The sequence below is a fragment of the Nomascus leucogenys genome, chromosome 7b (genome assembly GCF_006542625.1).
Source record: "Nomascus leucogenys isolate Asia chromosome 7b, Asia_NLE_v1, whole genome shotgun sequence".
Lineage (NCBI taxonomy): Eukaryota > Metazoa > Chordata > Mammalia > Primates > Hylobatidae > Nomascus > Nomascus leucogenys.
The window spans coordinates 98,518,241-98,540,623 of NC_044387.1; the positions used below are offsets into that span (position 1 = coordinate 98,518,241).

General features: G+C 36.4%; 1 pseudogene; it reads left to right on the forward strand.

Moving 5' to 3' along the window:
- The first annotated feature begins 16,043 nt into the window (after nt 1–16,043).
- LOC100596255 lies at nt 16,044–16,643 on the forward strand (annotated as a pseudogene).
- The last annotated feature ends 5,740 nt before the right edge of the window (nt 16,644–22,383 follow it).

The following is a 22,383-nucleotide window of genomic DNA, read 5'->3' on the forward strand; positions in this document are numbered from 1 at the left end:
GAACATACCAAGATCTGCATATTTTATCATTTTGTTCCAATTATCTTGTATATTACCTGCATAGTGTAGTCATCTAAGAAATGTTTATTTATTGAGGCCTTAGTACAGAAATATCCCATAGAAAAACTGACTCCTGGTGCCCATATATCTAGATGTGCACCTTTTATACTCTGTCTTTACTGATCGAATTAGCTTTACTCTAAGGCAATCACACCCTTTGTTTTGATGGGATAACAAGAGATAGCTCCAGGTCAAAACCTACTGGTTCAGCAGGTAGACAGATTTTCACTTCCCTAAAGTTTCCCTAAAAGTATTAGAATTTACTCTGAATATCCTTGTATGGGCTGCATGCCTGTATTACTCCGTTTTCATGCTGCTAATACAGACATACCAAAGACTAGGTAATTTATACAGGAACAAGGTTTAATGAACTTATAGTTCCAAGTGGCTGGGGGGCCTCACAATCATGGTGGAAGGCAAGAGAAGCAACTCACGTCTTACATGGATGGCAGCAGGCAAAGACAGTGAACTTGTGCAAGGGAATTTCTCTTTATAAAACAATCAGATCTCATGAGACTTATGCACTATCATGAGAACAGCACAGGAAAGACTTGCCCCCATGATTCAATTACCTCCCTTCAGGTCCCTCCCACAACACATGGGAATTCCAGATAAGATTTGGGTGGGGACACAGCCAAACCATATCATTCTACCCCTGGCCCCTCCCCAATCTCATGTCCTCACATTTCAAAACCAATCATGACTTCCCAACACTACCCCAACGTCTTAACTCATTTCCTCATTAACTCAAATATCCACAGTCCAAAGTCTCATCTGAGACAAGGAAAATCCCTTCTGCCTATGAGCCTGTAAAATCAAAAGCAAGTTAGTTACCTCCTAGATACAACAGGGGTATAGACATTGGATAAATAAAGACATTCCAAACAGGATTAATTGGCCAAAGCAACTGAACTTTAAGCTGTTTTTTGTTTTCTGTTTTTTTTCTTTTCTCCACCCCGTCAGCAGTTAACATAGCCCTGCACTTCAAGCTGTTTTTTTCTTTTCTCCATCAGGTCAGGAGTTAAGTTTTACATGAGAGGCTTTCTTTTTCCATCTTTTAGAAAACATTTTACTAGGCCAGGATCCCAAATATCACTGCTTATATTCTCTGTAAAGTTTTAATTATGAAAAAGGATTTGTGAGTTTGGTCTTAAACTATAGCCAATCTGGCATGTTTTGCATGTCTTTCTGTATGGCTCTGTCAGAAAGAAGGACACCTTAAAATGAGATGCAGGTCTAGGACTCCATAGGCCTGCTGTTCAAGTCAGCCAGGAAAACTGGTCAATAGCAAACTTTGCTGCAGGCCTCCATCTTGTTTTACGTCCTTGGAAGTGTGACCTGTAACCACATAGCAGTGCTTTGTTTTTGCCTGTACCATTTTACAGTGGTGGCCCAGGATCAATACTGGCTTAGGGAATGAGTTCTTTCTGGTTGGATATCTGTGTGACCTTTGCCATTTGATGATTTTTCTCCCCCCGCTACAAACAGTTTTGAAAATTCCTTTCTCTGAGCTACTGGGAGGTTACCTTTGCTAAAGTTAGAAAGGCAGAAATATTGGCCGCTTGACGTGGTTAAAGTCAGGTAATAAGGGATCTAAAAGGATTTTCTTAAAGATCACTCAGCTTAATTAAAAATGGATATGCAAGTTGTAGGCATATTTAAAAGGCCTTTATGTTTTTCTCTTCTTGGATCTTGTTTTTCTGGAAAAAGATTTTTATCTCAGTCTACTGAATTATTTTTTTTCCATTTTGCCTTAGCACTCTTAATTCATGCATGAGAGGTCTTAAGATAATTTCTGATGGACTAGGACTCCTTGGGAAAAGCAGAAAAGGTGCCACAGATTCCATTTTGGGAGAGACCTCTGTTTTCCTCCTGGCTCCCTGGGAATTAGAGGCGGATAGTTTCCTCTCAAAAACTGTTTTTGTCTTCCAGCTAAACCTGTTTTTTGGGCCCTAAAAATAGCATGCTTTCCTAGCCTTGCTCTTAAAGGATTCTACCTGGAGGACAATAATCCAATTAGGAGATTGGAAAATGGAAAATCTTATAACTACTGGATCTGCTTCTCTTTGTCTGTGTGGTTATATATGTGTTGTGTGTGGTATCTATAAAAAGAGCTCTAATTAATTGACTTAAAGAAGGATAAGTGCTTGGATCAAATATTTTTAAAGGGAAGATAAAAACTGTGGTACCTTTTAGTTCTTGTGACTTTAATCTTTGAGAAACAAAAATGGCCTTAAAGATAATTGGTAAAATGCAGATGTTGTCAAAATGTAAATTTTTGCCTAGGGTTAAAGGATTGTTTTGAATTAAATAAGATACAGCTAAAACAAGATGTAGACAGGTTGTGAAAATTAATCTTGAAAAAGAATTTCCATGTGTGAACATATTGACTAAATTCAAAAGGGTATTGCATGGCTTTTCTGTAAATTGAACATTGAAATAAAAGCACAACAAAGTTCTCTTAAGGCATGAATCTGCACTTTAGCAAAAATTGTAAAGGTTTTTGCTTTTTAAAAATCTCTGAGTATCATTTTGACAAAATAAATCACTGTAATCTGAAATTCTATTTTACAACATCAAGTGTTTTAAAGCTCTAACATATGTAACAGGCTTCCCAAAGTCAAACTTCAGTTTCAAAATTGTCTTTCCTGGCCCCTGGAGCATCCAGAAGAGTGGTAAACATGATTACCTGACATGATTAAGTACATTGCATTACCAAAATGATGTTTAATCATTTTCAGGTTATATTTTAGGGAATAATGTTAATATATGTTCCAAAATTATATGGGATTTCTAACATTCTAATGTCTGAGTATATATTATCATCACAAGTAAGGTTGTTATGTTAAGTTACTGTAAACCACGGAGATAACCAAACTTCTTTGTCAATCATGTTTTTGAATATAACTACCCTGGACATTTTCTTATTCACAGACAATTGTTGTCTTATTTTGATCCTCTTCAAGAGATGGTTGATAATCAGCTACAGAATTTTGACAGGTGCTCTCAAATGCAGGTTTCTGATAACTTTGGAGATTGTGACATTGGAATAAAGGAAACATGTACAGGACTCATGAAGTGCTGAAACATTCACAAATATCAAGCAAAACAAGAGTAAACTGAATGGACTGAAATAATAGAAAACTGAAAAAATCTTTTTGACTTTTGCTTGGAACATTGCTGATCCTTTTTTTGTTTTGTACAGTCAAGGAAACTTATTTTGAACCATTTATGGCCTTTAATAATTGTGTAAGCTATACTCCCGTGACCAAAATTTGGAGCATATTTGTTTCTCTCTCTGTCTGACTTCTCCAGAATTTGGAAACTAGTTTGTGAGTATTCTTATCTTATGACAATATAGTTGTTTGTATCTGTGCAATGAGAATCAACTTTCTTTTGCAACAGCACACAATTAGAGAATCTGGTTGTTTTACCAAGGCTTTGACTGGAAGGGTGTGATTCTCTTTAAGGAGTCAAGCTCAATTCGTAGAGCCAATAAATGCCCCTTGGGAAAACTGGCCTCATACCTTGTCTACACAGTTCCCATACAGGGTTCTTAACCTGAGGGGAGTAAAGAATGTCACTTTCTAACAGGCTCAGAAACCTCATGTTCTTGGGACCTCAAGAAGAGAGGAGTTCATCCAACTCATAGGTATTTGAGGGCACAAACCTATGGCTGGGCTTGGCTTTAACAAAAGTCTTATCTGAGATGCCTTGTAGAACAAAATTCCATGAACAGCAGTTTAAAAAGGCTATGTAAAATCAATTATAATTGCTGCACTTTATGCAAATAATCAGGCCCAGTATAAGGCTAAAGTCTATTCTGCAAACAACTCAGTCTTACTATGATTTGTTTTTAATGAAAATAAGGACTGGAGTGAAATAAACTATGTTTCAAAACTTATCATACATTTGTCATTAAATTATAGAATCACCAGTTGTTTTTAAGTTTCTTGCCTACATTTTAGACTAATCCTGGTTATTCATGTGAACAAACCAGCAATCTCCAACTGCAGCTCAGAAGGAACAAAAGGGATGGGTAATGTAAAAGTCTGCATCAATATTCTAGTTCTGAGCAATGATGTTGCAAATCCTGCCAGGTGATGGAAATAAATAGGGTATCCATCACCTGAAGGTTTCATTTTTGAAAGTAAGACCAAGGGAGATAACCAAAGCCAAGCCCCATGCACCCAAACCTTAGCAAGCATAACCATAGCCACCAGTTATTTGGGCATATCACAAGGAATCCTTTTTTCTCCCTTGTTGGAGGAAAACTAAATTCCCACCACAACCCCCACCCCCACCCCCCGGCCCCCTGTTAACCTGGGTGAAAGCTACTTTAACATCCATCAGCAGCACCCTGTTGCAGTCCCTGGGTCTTGGAGATATAAGGATGGAAGACAGAAAAAGCAATGCCTCACTTTCTCTCCCTCATGTAGCCCGCGTATTCGCTAGGAAGAGAAAGGAACCTGGGATGACTTGCTCCCCTCTTTCTAGAGAAGTAGCCATTCATCTTCAGCCTGTACCCCTTTCAAATGCATCCTGAACCCCTGGGACTCCTTTGATAAAAGGCCCCTCTTATTTTCTTTCCCCTCCTTTGTCCTCTCTTCACTGATAGGTAATTGTGTCTGTACTACAGGACTCTCCTCCCAGATGCATCCTCCAAACTGGGCAAAGTTAACTTCCCAAACTTTAAACTGGTTGGCTTAGGATTGGCCTCAGGGAAAGGGAACCCAGAAGCCTGACATGCTGGCAAACAGGTAAAAGTCTTCTTTTTTTCCAGTCGGGTTTTTGGCCTCCCTCTCTGTATGCAAACTGGTAAAAGGCCTTGGGATTTTTGAGCTTTCCTTACCCCCCAAAACTTGTTTCACTTTGATATGTGTTTTCTAATAGCCGAGTTTGTCTCTTCTCACCTTCAATCCATCTGACTCCAAACTGTCATGCAAGCAGAGCCTCAGACAACGGCCAATTTTGCCAGGGACCCTTAGATAGGCCTCTGAGGGAGATCTGATTTCCCAAACAGCGCCCCCTGCCAGCAGGAAGCAGTTAAGATCGATCTTCATCCTTAACCCTTATTCTTATTCCAATAGCAGTTAGATGTACCTTTTAGAGTGGGGAATGATAGAAACAGGAGACAGCCAAATGCTGCCCAGGTTATTGTGCACAGGGGGCTTGCCTAAAAACGCAGATGGTGAAAAAATCTATCTCTTAACATAAGCACAGTAAGGGAAATAAATCAATGTGGAGTGGCTTCAACTAAGGGCCCACCTGCAAAATGGGAGAACTGGGTGGAGCCACCAGGAATTCATGCCTTATGCAAGGAGGAGGAGCCTGGCCTCTTCAGCTCATCTGTGAGGTGGGAACCTGTGGGCAGGACCTGTTTTTTGTTGTTGTTGTTTGTTTGTTTCTGCTGAGATCTTTCTTTCAGTAGATTCTGCTCTCCACGCCTTTTAATGTGCCCTCATGCCTAATTTTTCCTGGTCATGAGATAAGAACTCGGATTTTAGCTGAACTAAGGAGCAGAAAAGCATCCATCAATATGATATACAGATATTATGTATATACATCTGTATAATATAATTTACAGATGTATATATACTTATATATATACATAATATAAATAATATATATTTATATTAGGATCACACATTATTATCGTGTACAAAATTATTACAAATCATGTATAAATAATGTCTGAGACAAAACCAAACATACATACAGAAATGTTAATTTAATTAAAAAAGAATAATACATTCTTTGCAACAGGGGCTATTCTAAAAAGTATCAAATTAAAATAAGAAAGTAGAAAATAATAAAGGCAATAATTAAGGTATTTAAAACCAGAAAAAGAATAAAATTGACTATTTTGAGACTGACTTTGGGCCATATACTCTATCTTAGAATTCACAGAAGTAATGAATTTAGCAAACATTTTCAACTTATAGAGCTGTCTACTCAGAACATTGAACACTATTCTATTTCCATGGAAGCTTTTTCTGACCTGACTCCCACAATTGTTTTTTTCTCCCAGAATGTTTAATTTAAAATGACTTCGCGTTTTTCCTCATTTAAAGACACACATGGACACTTATTTCTTGTAAAACTCACCAACACCCTTAAGAAATTACAAAACCCTACTTTCTACTTCTGCACTATCTGGATGCATGTCGTTGTGGTCATCCCTTCTTTAAAAATGATTTTTTACATGCCTCTCACCTCTTTGTGCTATCGGCCCTTCAGGGCGCAAGTTGTTTTTCATTATTCTTTACCTGCACAGAGCCTAGAATACAGAAAGTGCTTAATTTTTATTTGTTGATGTAATGAGTGTGTGTGTGTGTGTGTGTGTGTGTGTGTGTGTGTGTGTGTGACAGTGAGAGAGAGAGAGTGGTGGTGGGGGGTTAGGGGGAGTTCATGCATAGGTGCACTCACACACAAGTATTTATGATTAACTATCAGAGTTGGCAGATGGGGGGAATGGTTAGTTTTACTCAGTATAATGCCCTCAAATCCAAGTACTTTTATTCTATGGGTATTGCCAGTTCTCTTTGATAACCTTAATAGAGCATCAGGAACTCTTTTAGTTTCATCTAAATTATCAATGTTTAACTTTCTAAACATTTAGAAATGATGCCCTAATTGTACAGTATCCCGTTGTGATTTGTGTCTTTAATACTAAATGTAAATAACTAATGAAGCACAGTCAGAATTTTTTGCTGTAAAACAAATGAATTTTACAAATTTTATTAAAATCAGGCTTTGTTAAAGTTGTTAGAATGAATTTAAATCAGGGACAAGAATGCTTGATTGATCAGTGTCTCATTTCCTGCTCAGTAAATCAAGTAATTGTGTCTTGAAGCCTCAAAACACTCCAATACATATTGAAGAACAACTCAGTGATAGATTATTTCACAAGAAAGAAGATTTAGACAAGACTTGATGCATTCTACCTGTCTTTGGCAGGAAGTTTAAAGTACAATTTGAAACGTATGGAGACCTTGCCCAAGGCAACAGATACAAATGATTGCCTACGTGGAGAAATACTTTTTAATCAGTAGATTATCCAACAAGATGGCAAAACTCTTGCTTGTTCAGCAGTTCAACAAAGCAATTCTGTAGGTTATTCTGTTTTCAAATAGTGAAAATGTCTTTCCAACTTTCCCTGGCCACTTGCCTCATTTCTTTTAACTCCTAAATTGCAAATATCTTGTGTTCTTTTTATCAATTCAGCATAGATAGAAAGGAAGACAGCAGAATTCAAACTTCAGTTTTTATATCCTATTTTAAAATGTTAGATTCCTTGAATTTAATGCACAGTGTGATATAGTTAATACTTGAGAATTGTACCTTTCAAAATTGCTAAGAGTGTACATTGCAAATGTTCTGACCACAAAAAGAAATGTTTGAAGTGATGGGTATGTTAACTAGTTTGATTTAATTATTCCACATTGTATTCATAAATTATAATATCACTTTGTACCAGATAAATTTATACAATTATAAATTGTCAATTAATAATAAATATTTAAGATAAATATAAACCTAAAACATAAACATAAAATGTTAGATTTCAAGACATAACTCCCTTTATAGCTCTTTAGTGAAAATTGTTGATAGAATACAGACAGAAAAAAAGTTCTACAATTAAAACACACACACAAGAAATTTCATTTCTGAAAGATTTTGTTATGAATTGATTTTGATATTGTCTTCTTGAGGTTATGTGTGTGGCTTCCTTTAACCAGGAAAGTCTACCTAAAATATTTGTGAATTGTGTGGTACAAACACATATGCTTTCTTCCTTAAACAAAGATTGCTTTTTGTTCCAAATAAAAAATAAAATTGTGGAATTCCAGTAATCAAATATTTTGTTGAAACCAATAATTATCAAATGTTTCTTCTAGCAAATTTCTGGAAGGGATCATTACATTGTTCTGTCAACCATGAAATTGACTCATGCTCTTTCTATCCTATCACTGGATTTTTAGGTGGCCTTCTCAATTACACAAATAACAAAACATAGGTGATATATTAACATCTGAGGTAACTTTCTAGGGGTGCCAATTTAAATTGATATTGAAGAGTGGAAAAAATATACCCTCCAAAACATGCCACTTTGACATAAGGATTACTTGGAGCTGAAGTCACTTAAAAACAGCAGACGCCAAGAAAGGCATTCTGATCTCTTTCTCCCTGAAAACAGGAGATTAAACACTCTTGTGTGAAAAATTCCTTTCCTGTATCAGGAGAAATGAAACGTTCTTCAATGGGGTGTCATAGCTGAAATAATTAGGTACAAATAGATCTTGTTAGAATAATTATTATCTTTCTTTAGCCTCCCTATATAATTTAGTTACTTTTCCACAATTGCCTCTCTTTGTTCATCCTAATATAAAAGCGTTTCGGTTTTATCACTTCTTTGTGTCTTCATTTCTTTATATTTGTATGATTTCTTCCTGTTAATTTAACTTATGCCAACTTAATTCTCAGGCGTTGCTAGAAACCTAAAGGATAGAGGTAAAATTTTGCCTCCCCTACTGTTGAGAATGAGAAAATAAAATTATTTTCCATGTACCCCTTGCACCTCTTCTTCACTTCCAACACATTCTAAATTTTTCTGGTAGGCTGTTAGCCCTAGCGTTAAGAAAAATGAAATAAAACAAAGAAAATAAATAATAGCAACTGAAACTCACAGACATATTGAAGTAAGAAAACATAAAGGCAAAAAGAAATTAAATTAACATTTTTCACAAAAAAGGTAACAGTTGACAAAAGAAATGTAAGTTAAAAAAATCAACATTAAAGGGGGTACAAAAGTCAAATGATGAAGTATATTAAAAAGGTAAAAAATGCATTTTGATGGAATCCCATTAAGCCATGCAAATTAATCATTAATATATGAGTTATAACTATCTTTTTACCTAAATTCACCTGTCCAATTTCTTAGTTATACATCTATCAAGCCCGAATAGAAAATACTGAGTTCAAATATTGTACTGTGTCTGAACCAATCAGCACTTCTCCATTTTGCATTTAAAATATCTGCACACATTAAATAATACTAGTTGGCAACAAACAATCAACTTTGGCCAAAAGTCCTAAATTTCAACAAAAGTGTCCTTTGACACAGGTTGGCTAAGATGTCTTGAGTCTGTGCATCTTAACATTTTCCCCATCTAGTTTGTAAATAGGCTGTTTCCATTCAATATAGATTCAAAAGTAAGCAACAGCTGAATATTTTAGGTTCGGAGCACCACTAGCAAGGATCAACAGACTGGATTTAAATTATTTCGGACTTTGGAGCTCTCCTGAGAACTGTTGGATACTAGGGTATTCAACATGATTTTGGGGATAAAGGTTGATCAGAAAGCACTGTTTGAATCAAAATCTAAAGAGTTAGAGACATTTTAGAAATTGCTAAGGAGGGAGATTAGCTCGGAGGAGAGATAAGACATATCAGGGCTCTCAAAAAGGAGCAAATACAGGACATCTTGAGGGTGAATAACAGCCTTGGGGCTGACAATCCTGGTTTGTAGACAACCCAGAGAGAGGCTGGGGTGAGATCGGAGTGGAGATACTACTGAAATGCCAGAGGTTCCGTGGAAGTCCCATCCATCACTGCACAGAAAGCCAATGAGACAGTGACTATTGCCAGGGAATAAGGTGACTTTATTTATTTGGGTGACTTCAGCTGGAGAAATGGCTGGAATCTGTTTTTCTCAACCAACTAAAATTGGAGGTTTATATAGCAGGGAAGGAATGCAGCTACTTGTGGGAAAACAGAAATTAGGGAGGGGTAAGGAAATACTCATGAGTAATGAAGGAGCTGGAGACGCATTGTCTGGATCTGGTGACCTGGTTTCAGTTCTTTGCCTGAGGGGTCAATATCCTGAGGCAGGAACTAAGATAAGACAAATATAAGTTTCAAGAGTAGTAGGGTCATTTTTTATATTTATTTAAAAAACTATAAATATCAGTTCTATGGCACAATTGGGCCATTTTCAAAAAGTAGGCTGCAAATGGAGGGGGCTGGTTAATCTTAATTTTAGAAGCTACAAGAAACTTTTAGAGATTCAAAATATATAGCAACATGATAAGAGTTTGCGTATTTTAGGATACTGATTGCCGTGTAGAAAATGCATTGAGATTGGAATAAGAATGGAAGAAGAGACACCAGAGAGGTGTCTGTTGTACTTGCCCACGGCAGAGACTGTCATTGTTGAAAAGAAGGCAGAGTCAGAAGACAGATGTAAGAAATGTTTAAGAGATACTATTGATGGAACACTTTGGTCTTCTACAATTACCAGTATCTTCTGTTAGATCTGAGTCTTTTAATTAGAACGACTTGATAGTAGTTCCAGTAGTAGATTCTATCAAGTGGTTCTAATCACTTCAGATCTTAATGACTTGTTTTTATCTGCTCATATTAAAACATAGTAAAATAGAGGCTTCCTCTTTAAGAATTAACGCACATTCCTTGGTTTAGGAATGGCCAGCATCCCTATTCCTTCCCAACACTGAGGTGCTGCTTCCAGTTCTTAGATCTGAATTCATACTGCAACTTTTGTTTTTGCATCAATTATAAGTTTTAAACCTAGACTCAGTTGTCTAATTTGCCCCTCCTTTATGACGTGGATATCTGAACACCAAACCTTTAAACTATGTTTACGTTTTCTGGCTGGCTTGTGCCAGTAATGATTATGAAGCAAAGGAAACCAAGTACTTTAATTGTTCATAAAGAAGTTCACAGCTAGAGTTATTCACTTGTGTTAAAGCAATAAATGGTAAAGAAATTGTCTTACTACTGAAGAAGAATGCTGATAAATTTATTGAGAGTCCCTAGCATTCTTCAAGTTGTAATATTAAATAATTGATATTGCTAGACATTTTAGTTTCTCCAGAGAGGAAACTTTGTTGCCAGGAGAGTTGTGCATTTTGAGAAAGACGTAAGGACACACTCCAAGGAATATGTATAAATTATAACCATAATTATGTTCTGCCTTCAGAGCAGAGCTACAGAGTAGTTTTGATATATTATTCACAGTTGCAATCAGAGGAAACTGAGTCATAAGAAATGTAATTAACATTTTTGATGGCATGGAGTTAATTTGGATGGTAAATGTAGATGAACTCATAAAAAAACTACTTTGCATAATGTACTAAAGCCATTAAATTTTCATAAAGAGATCTCTAATCCTAGTTCAAGAATCCATATCAATGCTATAGGATAATTTAAGACACATAATGTCTTTATTTAATTTATTTTTATTAAAATGGCTTGCTTTTAAACTTCAGACTCTGCTTTAATTATCACATTTTATGCCCTTATTCAGACATATAAAAAATGTAGTTTTCTTTTTAAATTTATGTATGTATTTAATAAACAACTCATGTTATTTGTAGAATAATTTTTAAAAAATGTTTATAGTAAGAAAAAGGCCTCCAGAATGTTAGTACTTCAAAATAACCCTATGGAGTATATTTATGCCAATGTTTTTTACACATAGATATATACATATTTAGGGTTTTTAAATTTTTGTCTTGATTTTTTGAGAAATTAGATCATGTAACACATATCAATTTGTAGCATTTTTTCTTTTAACACTATATTATGAATTTTATTAGGTAACTATATATACACATATGTAGTTACTTATATGATTATTTAATGGCTGTGTGTTTCATTCACATATTTTCTGACTATATATTAATATTTTCTTTAGACAACTTATTTGCACATGTATATTATATTACCACATGATATTAGTATATTATATTACCTCATAGCCTTTAAAAAAAGTGCCAGAATGAGGGGAAGCATGGATCGGCCTTGTTTAGGAGAGTAATGCCATCAATAATCACCAAGCCCAATATTTGAATTCAGTAACAACTGTCAATCATGCTCAGTAGATTAACACTCCTAATACATTTTTTTTTTCTTTTAGATTTTACTAGCTGGGGAAGATTTTATTTTCTTCCTTTATTTAATAAACTCCTACCTATTCCTCAAGACCAATATCAAATGTCCATTTCTGTGACCCAACTTTATTTCTCCTGGGGCATTAGTTATTCCTCTTTCTATACATTTAAATTCATTAACACCCTCCATTACAGACTTTATCAGCCTACCTTGTTAATTTCTTCCACAAGGTTATTCGTTCCCTTAATAGGGGAAGCATGTGTTATTCATTGTTGTATTCTTAAAACCCCTACAGTGTCTGGCATAGAGCAGTAATATGTTTATGAAGGCCAAGATGCAAGATACTCTGGCATTTAAGGGGCTGTGATATTCAGCTATTAAACATCAATATAATTTTTTTTTTTTTTTTTTTTTTGAGACAGAGTCTCGCTCTGTCACCCAGGCTGGAGTGCTGGAGTGAAGTGGTGCAATCTCGGCTCACGACAACCTCCGCCTCCCAGGTTCAAAAGATTCTCCTGCCTCAGTCTCCTGAGGAGCTGGGATTACAAGCGCCCACAACCTCAAGTGGCTGATTTTTGTATTTTTAGTTCAGACAGGGTTTCACCATGTTGTCCAGGCTAGTCTCCAACTCTTGACCTCAGGTAATTCACCCATCTCAGCCTCCCAAAGTGCACAAATATACTTTTGTGTGTGATTACAATATTAAAATACCTCCATTTTCTGTAGTAAGCTGCAGCTGTTCGAAGATCTCAAGCGTTCACCTTTTCTTTTCTCTCAGAACTTCCATATGATCTAGGAACTAAATGTTTAATATCTGGAATATTAAAAAGGTCTTTAGGAACTACCTGCTCCGGCATGCACATACCATAATCTGTTCTCATGGTCTGTGACTCTTCAAGGCGAACAATTTTAATATTATTTTTCCTCATTGATACGTCACATTGCATTTCCTGTTGGACCATTATTACGTTGACTGACTTAGGATATTATCAATATTCAGAGCTTTGAGAAGATACATCCAGGGAGGTTTGTTGTATATGTGGTGATGGTTTGCTTTTTTTCTTTTTTTTAATTTCCTACACTTTCAGAAAACTCACAAAAGTCATTAAAAAATAAAGGCATCTTCTATTTATTTTCATGTCAATTACTGTACAGTAATTCTGTTCCTTCTATGTCTACAGAATACTGAGAAAATTTTACAAAAGTTACTTAACGTTTTGTAATCTACTTTCTATTACGAGAGCAAATGGAGTGTAAGACGAGCTGAGTTACTTGCTCCCTTTGAACTCCCGAACTGAATAGGGTAGTGCACGAGTAACTTGTGACACGAGTAACAGCAGCCTGTTTATCATTAGCTAAGAATCATTTTAGAGCACTGAACACCTTTGAGATTCTTTTCTCATTTAGACTTGCAAAATTTCTACTCTTGATTAACATAACACAACCCAAAGCCATTGCTTATTATTCCTTGATACTGAAAATAATTTTGCGAATTTGTTGTGTATACAAACAAGTTTTTTTAATCTTACAAAACATGTTTAACTACATTGCTGATTAGTTTTAGTTCAGTGGAGTTTTTATAACATGGTTGTAGCTATTCTGGTATACGATGCCTTTCAAAACAGTAAAATGCAAGTATGGTGTTGGTGTAATAAAATTTTTCCACTAATACATTTGGAATCTGAATCATCTTTTTATTAGACCTATATAGTGAGCTTTATTCTGCCTTAAAAATTAGAGGGAGACAAAATTAAAAATTTTTGGAATACATTTTAATCCCTTTTTTTTTTTTTTTTTTTGAGATGGAGTCTCGCTCTGTCGCCCAGGCTGGAGTGCAGTGGCGCAATCTCGGCTCACTGCAAGCTCCGCCCCCCGGGTTCACGCCATTCTCCTGCCTCAGCCTCTCCGAGTAGCTGGGACTACCTACAGGCGCCCGCCACCACGCCCGGCTAATTTTTTGTATTTTTAGTAGAGACGGGGTTTCACCGTGGTCTCGATCTCCTGACCTCGTGATCCACCCGCCTCGGCCTCCCAAAGTGCTGGGATTACAAGCATGAGCCACCACGCTTGGCCTTAATCCCATTTTTTAAATTATCTGAAGATTTTCAAAATCATTTATTTATGTAAGGTTGCTAGTGAAGTTATAGATGGCTACTGTGTTTATTAATAACTTGTATTTCTCCAAATCTAGTTTGGCCCCTGTTTTTACTTCTAGAGGATTTAGAATGACTGCAGGGAGAAGAGAAATGGAAAATAATATGAGGTTTCAGAGCACGATAAGGGAAACAGAGTGGGGAGAATTAGAAGAAAGTCTTGTAACTCGAACTCCCATATCATCCTTCCAACTCAGTTAAATTCTTCTCCTAGGCTAGATTCCTTCACAACCCTCTCTGATTCTTTCAGAGCCAGAACCATTATCTTAGAGCTTGACTCATTTTCCTCTAAGATGATTTATCTTGACAAAAATCTCATCCTCTAGTAATCATCCCTAGAGAGACTCCAGTAGATGAAGAAACATTTGGACCATGGATCTTTCTCAGGTGGAGCTTTTGATTATGGAATGTGGTTGAAATGATACTTATACCTCACTTTTTAACAATACATTCCTGAATAGTAGTATTTCAACATTACTGGTAGAAAATCCTGGAAAACAGAGTATTGCATTTTGCTCAATGAAGGAGGAAAAATATGGCACCTGCTATAGCAAATAACTATGTATTATAGATTTTAAGATAGCTAGAAGTTTTTGCATGTTGTCACCACAAAGAAATTACAAATTTTGAAAGTGATGAATGTAATAATTACCCAAATTTGATCATTATACCATGTATACATGCATTAAAACATTACATTATAACAGTGCAGCCATCAAAAGGAATGAAATAATGTCTTTTGCAGCAACATGGATGGAATTGGTGGACATTATATTAGGTGAACTAACTCAAAAGCAGAAAATCTAATATGGCATGTTTTCACTTTACATAGGAGATAAACATGGGTCCATAAGGACATTAAGATGGAGATAATAGACACTGGGAACTCCAAAAAGGGGGAGTATAGGAGAGAGTGAAGGCTGAAAAATTATTTATTCAGTAAAATGTTGAATATTCGAGTGACAGATACACTGGTAGCCCAATCCCCACCATTATACAATATACCCATGTAACAAACATGCACATATTACCCCCGAATCTAAATTAATAAATAAAATTCAATATCTCTTCGAATTATACAACATGTATTTCTGAAAAAAGAAATACTACAGTGTACCATTATTATGTGTCAATTATAAACTTAAAAATTTAATTTAAAAAATGCCACCTTGGTTATTGTTTGTTTTCAATTAAAGGAACTTGTAAAACAACAGGTACAAAAGGATCACTCTGACCTTTGCTCTGTGTCTTAAAAGTTAAAGATGAAATTCTTATGTAGAATGTATCCTTCCTATACTAGAAAAAAGGCAATGATCTTATCATCAAGGATGGAAAGGTGAGGCCGAGAGAATTCTGTACAACAGCAAACCTTGTTAAACTAACCCTTATCTGTCCAAGTAAAGACCCTCACCTAAGCCCCTTTGTCTTATCAAATTCTCAGTTTTCCATTCTTTGTTTCATTCAGTATACAGGTAACGGACTCTAACTGCTTCTTTGGGGTTTTCATTTCTTTATAAGGGTGCCGATGCCACATGAAACTTACATGAAATAAATTTCTATGCCTTTCTCCTGTGAATCTGTTTCACATCAATTTAATTATCAGACCCAGCCAAGACCCTGAGAGGATAGAGGTGGAGTCTTGCTGCCCCTACACTCATATATTGTAATTACTGCTTTATTATTTCTAGAAAATCTTTGATTGCTGGTTATGTCTTCTTAACTCCAGTCGGCTTATTCAAACCAGTTTTCTTCATTTTGGGTGACTATGCATTTAAGATATTAGGGCAATCGAAAATAAAAAATTATTTTATATCCACAAATGTTAAGTATTCAGAGCTAAGAAAGAGACAGTATTTCTGGCTGCCAGAGATATTAAAATCTCTAGAAAGTGGTATGTCCCTTTCACTGCTGCGGCCACCGCCATGAGTATACTCAGGCTTCAGGAGAGGCTCGCCTCTAGAATCCTCCGCTGTGGCAAAAAGAAGGTCTGGTTGGACCCCTGTGAGACCAATGAAATCGCCAATGCCAACTCCCGTCAGCAGATCCAGAAGCTGATCAGAGATGGGCTGATCATCCTTAAGCCTGTGCCTGTCCATTCCTAGGCTCAATGCCAGAAAAACACCTTGGCCGGCCGTAAGGGCAGGCAACATGGGCATAGGTAAGCAAAAGGGTACAGCCAATGCCCAAATGCCAGAGAAGATCACGTGGATGAGGAGAATGAGGATTCTGCACCTGCTGCTCAGAAGATATTGTGAACCTAAGAAGATTGATTGCCACATGTATCACAGCCTGTACCTGAAGGTGAAGGGGAATGTGTTGAAAAACAAGTGGATTCTCAGGGAACACAGCCACAGGCTAAGGCAGACAAGGCCCGCAAGAAGCTCCTGGCTGACCAGGCTGAGGCCAGCTGGTCTATGATCAAGTAAGCACACAAGTGCTGTGAAGAGAGCCTCCAGGCCGAGAAGAAGGAGATCATCAAGACTTTGTCCAAGGACGAAGAGATCAAGATATAAAAGCTCCCCCTTAGTCTGTACACGCTGGCCTCCATGATTGCACAGATCAGCCATTGAAATAAAACAAGCCTTTATCTGCTTAAAAAAAAAGTGGTACATAATAGTAGTGACTATTAATTCTCTATATTCTCCTGTAGTCCACATGAAGTACCAATGCACTTTATAGAAACAGGCTCACCGATTTTCTAAGTACAAACTTGGTTTTCCTAAGAAAAGGTGTACTGCTTATCAAACACACACACATCTCTATAAATTAAAGATATTACATAATTCCACTTTGTGAGGAAGTCATTATTTGCATTTCAATTATTAAACACTATCTCCCCTCATAGGCAAGGTGCAAATTACATTAATGCTAGTGTACAGTTTATACACACAACTACCCAAAGTATTTTGAATGGATACAGATGGCTTTCAGTTTATCTTCAGATTTTCTGTGTAATCTTTCCCCAAATTACCATTCACTGCTATGAATAAATACAATTTTGCTGTTAAATGTCTTAGTTGAGCGTTATAAGGAAATATTGACATATTTTCCCCTTTATGATTATACCCGACGATTTCTACTTGAAATATAATATTTTTCTGAGAATTGGTGAGACAGAAGAATTCAGACAACAAAATTGTCATTTCTATAGTCTAAAGTTTTGAGCAGAAAAAAATTAGAATTGATGTTTGAATTTCCTGCTGTTTTTGCCTTAGATGATTCTCTTTTACAGATGAACAATGCTCTTCAAAATGTTTGATAGCTGGATCACAACTTCAAAGGGATAATCACAAAAATACCTCTTTGTAGTAGCTATACTTTAAAGTCTGTTGTTAACAGCCTTCAGTTTAAATTGCTGTCTTCTGGCTATATATTCTCAGATTGAAAATCTACAGAGTTACTTCATTTACTCTTGTGTAATACAGTCTGATTACGGATAAGCTTCTAGTTTCAGTGACTATTTGTAGATTATGTTTTCTATCTTTTTGCTTAATGAAGTATTTTTATAAGCTGTATTTTTCATTTTATCTTAATGACCTAAAAAAGATCAAACTTTGTTTTTAATTTGCTTTCAAAAATATTCAAATTAGAACTTGCATTTCTCAGTTCACTGTGTTGGTGATGATTATCAGAATGAAATGGCAAATACAAGAAAGTGCATCTTTTATGGTTGGATACACCCATCAACAGAAACAAACAAAAAAAATGCGGCTCTTTTTTCAAATAAGCTAGAGAAAGCATCTGTCTTACTATAAACAGTATACTTCACCAACCATGTAAGAACTTATTTTTATTGTCATAATTTAGCTGGTTGAAAGTGGCTTTTACCAGTCTGCAAGTTACTTACTGTTTTGATTAAGGAGGCTTTCTAAAGGGACACCAATGGACTGCAGTAGATAGTAATTTCATAAGGTAGAGGATCTACAGCTAGTGCTTCCCTCACTATCTTTGCAGTGCATAGATGTCATCAACATAAAGACAGTTAAGAGAACTGATGACCTACAAAAATCCTCTCAATATGTGTAGTATAGAAAGACTGAGAATTTGAAATCTAGGAACATGACTCTTTTGTTATTATCAAAGATCAATGGAAAGTAGATCTAATGACATGATGGAAATAGAATAGGAATTTTACTCAGCATGTGGTAAAAAGATAATTGAAGAAAATATAGTTGTGTTACAGGAAGAATGTAGTAGGTTTAACTCAAAAGAATTCTTTTATACTCATGTTAAATTATAGAAATTTTATTGCCACTAATTCAAAGGTTATGAGTTGAACCAAGTGGATATTCGCATAACAAAATTATATATTTTACCAGGCAGATAATAATGACAATATACACATTAGGGTATATTTCACTGAATGGGTGAATTACAATGTCAGAGTGGTCTTGTGGGTAATGGGACATTTAGCTCTATTCTGACGAAAAGTCAACCGGTATATTTTGATGATTGGACAGGAAAATATAGGAAATACTAATTCTGGCAATCAGCAATACTATACTACAAGGCTACAGTTACCAACACGGCATGGTACTGGTACCAAAACAGATATATAAACCAATGGAATAGAACAGAGACCTCAAAAATAACACCACACATCTACACCCATGAGATTTTCAACAAACCTGAAAAAAAAAACAAGCAATGGAAAAAGGATTCCCTATTCAATAAATGGTGCTGGGAAACTGGCTAGCCATACTCAAAAAAATAGAAACTGGCCCCCTTCCTTACACTTTATACAAAAATTAACTCAAGATGGATTGAAGATTTAAATGAAAAACCTAAATCCCCAAAAACCCCAGAATAAAACCTAGTCAATACTATTCAGGACATAGGCATGGGCAAAGATTTCATGACTAAAACACCAAAAGCAATTGCAACAAAAGCCAAAATTGACAAATGAGATCTAATTAAACTAAAGAGCTTCTGCAGAGCAAAATAAATTATCATCAGAATGAACAGGCAACCTACAGAATTGGAGAAAATTTTTGCAATCTATCCATCTGACAAAGAGCTAATATCCAGAACCTACAATGATCTTAAACAAATTTACAAGAAAAAAAAGAAAACCCTCAAAAAGTGGGCAAAGGATATGAACAGACACTTTTCAAAAGGAGAAATTTATGTGGCCAACAAACATATGAAAAAAAGCTCATCATCACTGGTCATTAGAGAAATGCAAATCAAAAACACAATGAGATAACATCTCATGCCAGTTAGAATGGCAATCTTTAAAAAGTCAGGAAACAACAGACGCTGGTGAGAATGTGGAAAAATAGGAACGCTTTTACATTGTTGGTGGAAGTGTAAATTAATTCAACCACAGAGGAAGACAGTATGGCGATTCCTCAAGGATCTAGAACCAGAAATACCATTTGACCCAGCAATCCCGTTACTGGGTATATACCCAAGGGAATATAAATAATTCTACTATAAAGACACACGCACACGTACGTTTACTCTTTACAATAACAAAGACTTGGAAACAACCCAAATGCCCACCAATGATAGCCTGGATAAAGAAAATATGGCACATATATACCATGGAATACTATGCAGCCATAAAAAGAATGAGTTCATTTCCTTTGCAGGGACATAGATGAAGCTGGAAATCATCATTCTCAGCAAACTAACACAGGAACAGAAAACCAAACACCACATGTTCTCACTCCTAAGTGGGAGTTGAACAATGAGAACACATGGACACAGGGAGGGAAACATCACACACCAGGGCCTGTAGGGGGGTGGGGGGCAAGGGGAGGGAGAGCATTAGGACAGATACCTGATGCATGTGAGATTCAAAACCTAGAAAACAGGTTGATAGGTGCAGCAAACCACCATGGCACATGTATATGTATGTAACAAACCTGCATGTTCTGCACATGTGTCCCAGAACTCAAAGTAAAATAAAAAAATTAAAAAACTTTAAAACTTAAGTGACTTAAAACAAGAATTATTTTGTCTGTTTGTAATTCTATGGTACAGCAATCTATGGTGGGCTCAGTATTTGTTTTGTTTTTCTTTTTCTTTTTTTGATTTTTGCCTAGGGTCACTCACATAACTCTCCATGGCTCTACTGGTTGATCCAACGAAATGGACCTGGTCTGTTTTGTTCTGCCCCTTGTATTCCCATTCAGCTGCAGGTTCAACAGAGATTCTCCCAAGGCAGCACTGCACTCACCAAGGACAGTGAGTTGGTGCATGGCAGTTCTGAAACCCAGACAGGCATCCATTGCAAGGTCCTCATATTGCAGGGATAGGGGGTTCTCCTGAATGAGAATCAAGTCATTATCCTCAGATGTGGTTTCTTACATATCTTTCACGGTTCTTGGCAAATCATCTGGATCTTTGCTCTGTTCTCTGATACACTGTTTCATATTTATAAGAAATGGACTGTGTTTTGTTTATTCAAAGCTAAAAAGCTTTCTTAAACTGTGTCCAACTCATAGAAGCTTGAGCACCCAAAACCTTTTCCTTTTAGTATTTCTTGGTCCCTTTTAGTCCAGTTTGGAAAACTCCCCTGTAATCATCGAGGGCGTGATATGGTTTGGCTGTGTCCCCACCCAAATCTCACCTTGAATTGTAATAATCCGCATGTGTCAAGGGCAGGGCCAGGTGGAGATAATTGAATCATGGAGGCAGTTTCCCCCATACTGTTCTTGTGTTGGTAAATAAGTCTCATGAGATTGGATGGTTTTATAAATGGGAGTTCCCCTGCACAAGCTCTCTTTCCTGCCACCATGTGAGACATGACTTTGCTCCTCCTTTGCCTTCCACCATGATTGTGAGGCCTCCCCAGCCATGTGGATCTGTGAATCAATTAAACCTCTTTCCTTTATAAATTACAGTCTGGCATATGTCTTTATTAGCAGTGTGAGAACAGACTAATACAGGGCATTTTGTGTATCAGGTTATGAGTTATTCCATTAGTCAAAAGTAAGATCCACAATTATTTTATTAGAGACTGGTTTTCTCTACCTCGTGTAGTGTGTCTGGGTATTGTGAAACAACATCCTAAATAGTCTCAGAAGCCTTTCACCTGGCTGAGAATGTCTACTCGGCCCCACCTTAAATGGTTTTTAGGTCTTGATAAAGCTTTTCATAGTCATATCCAGGTTTTGGTCTTTATAAAAAAAATCTTACTAAGAAAATTTCTTGCAGTCTGAAGTGTCTAGAAATAAGAACAATTTTATTTTCCAAACTAGCAAATATTAAAGCCCCCCATATTTATTTTCTATTCTACCAGAAAACTGAAATTTTTCTTTTTTTTTAGCTCATCATTCACTTAGAGTACTTTACTGTAAATAGAAGCACCTAGTGACATATTCCACATTCTGTCTATATAGTTCCTTAAGTGGGTTCTATATGCTAAGTTATCACAGATAGTGGTTTTGCCAACTGTTCAGTAATACATGACACAAATTGTCCTTTCTCCAGCCTTCAACAAGTTCCCTTGCTGGCCTTCATTGACAACCTGGGTATCAATCTAGTCTTGGCCAGCAGCATCTATTTGCCTCCAATCCCAAAGCCAATGTCACAAATTTTAGATTTTTGTTGTGGCAACACTCATTTCTTGGAACCAATTTCTGTATCACTTATGTTTCTGAGTAAAAACCACACCAGTTCTTAATGGCTTAATGGTTTAAAGCAATAACCATTTTATGTGCTCATGGTTGTACTGGAGAGCAATTTGTCCTGGGCTCAACTTGTCCAGGTGGTTCTTTTGGTTGTCTTACCAGTGATCACTTTTGTAGCTTTAGTGAAATGGTGGCTTATATGGAAGGTGGTTGGTCTAGAAGGCCATGGTTGGGTCACTGTGTCTCCACTGCGTATGATTTTAGGCTCCTGCAGGCTAGTCTGGGCTTGTTCATATAGCAGCATTGTGTTCCAAGACAGCAAAAACAGAAGGTGCAAGAATTCTAAACTTGGATATGGCAAAACATCACTTCTGCTGTCTCCCTCTAATCAAAATAAGTTACATTGTGATCCCAGATTCAAGCATTGGGAAAATGCTCGAGCATTAAATAAAAGAGTGGTAATATCCCATTATAAAAGGGCTGCATACAGGGATAGGAGAAACTTTTGCAATCGTCTTGGCAAGTAACCTACCATGAGAAGTGATTATTTTTCAAGGGGCATTGGTAGGGTATATGCAATTGGAAGAGATGGGCTAGAAGTATGGATGTCAGAGATAAATGAATACAATAATTCAGATGAAATATAAACATATGCTGAACTGAGGTCATGAGA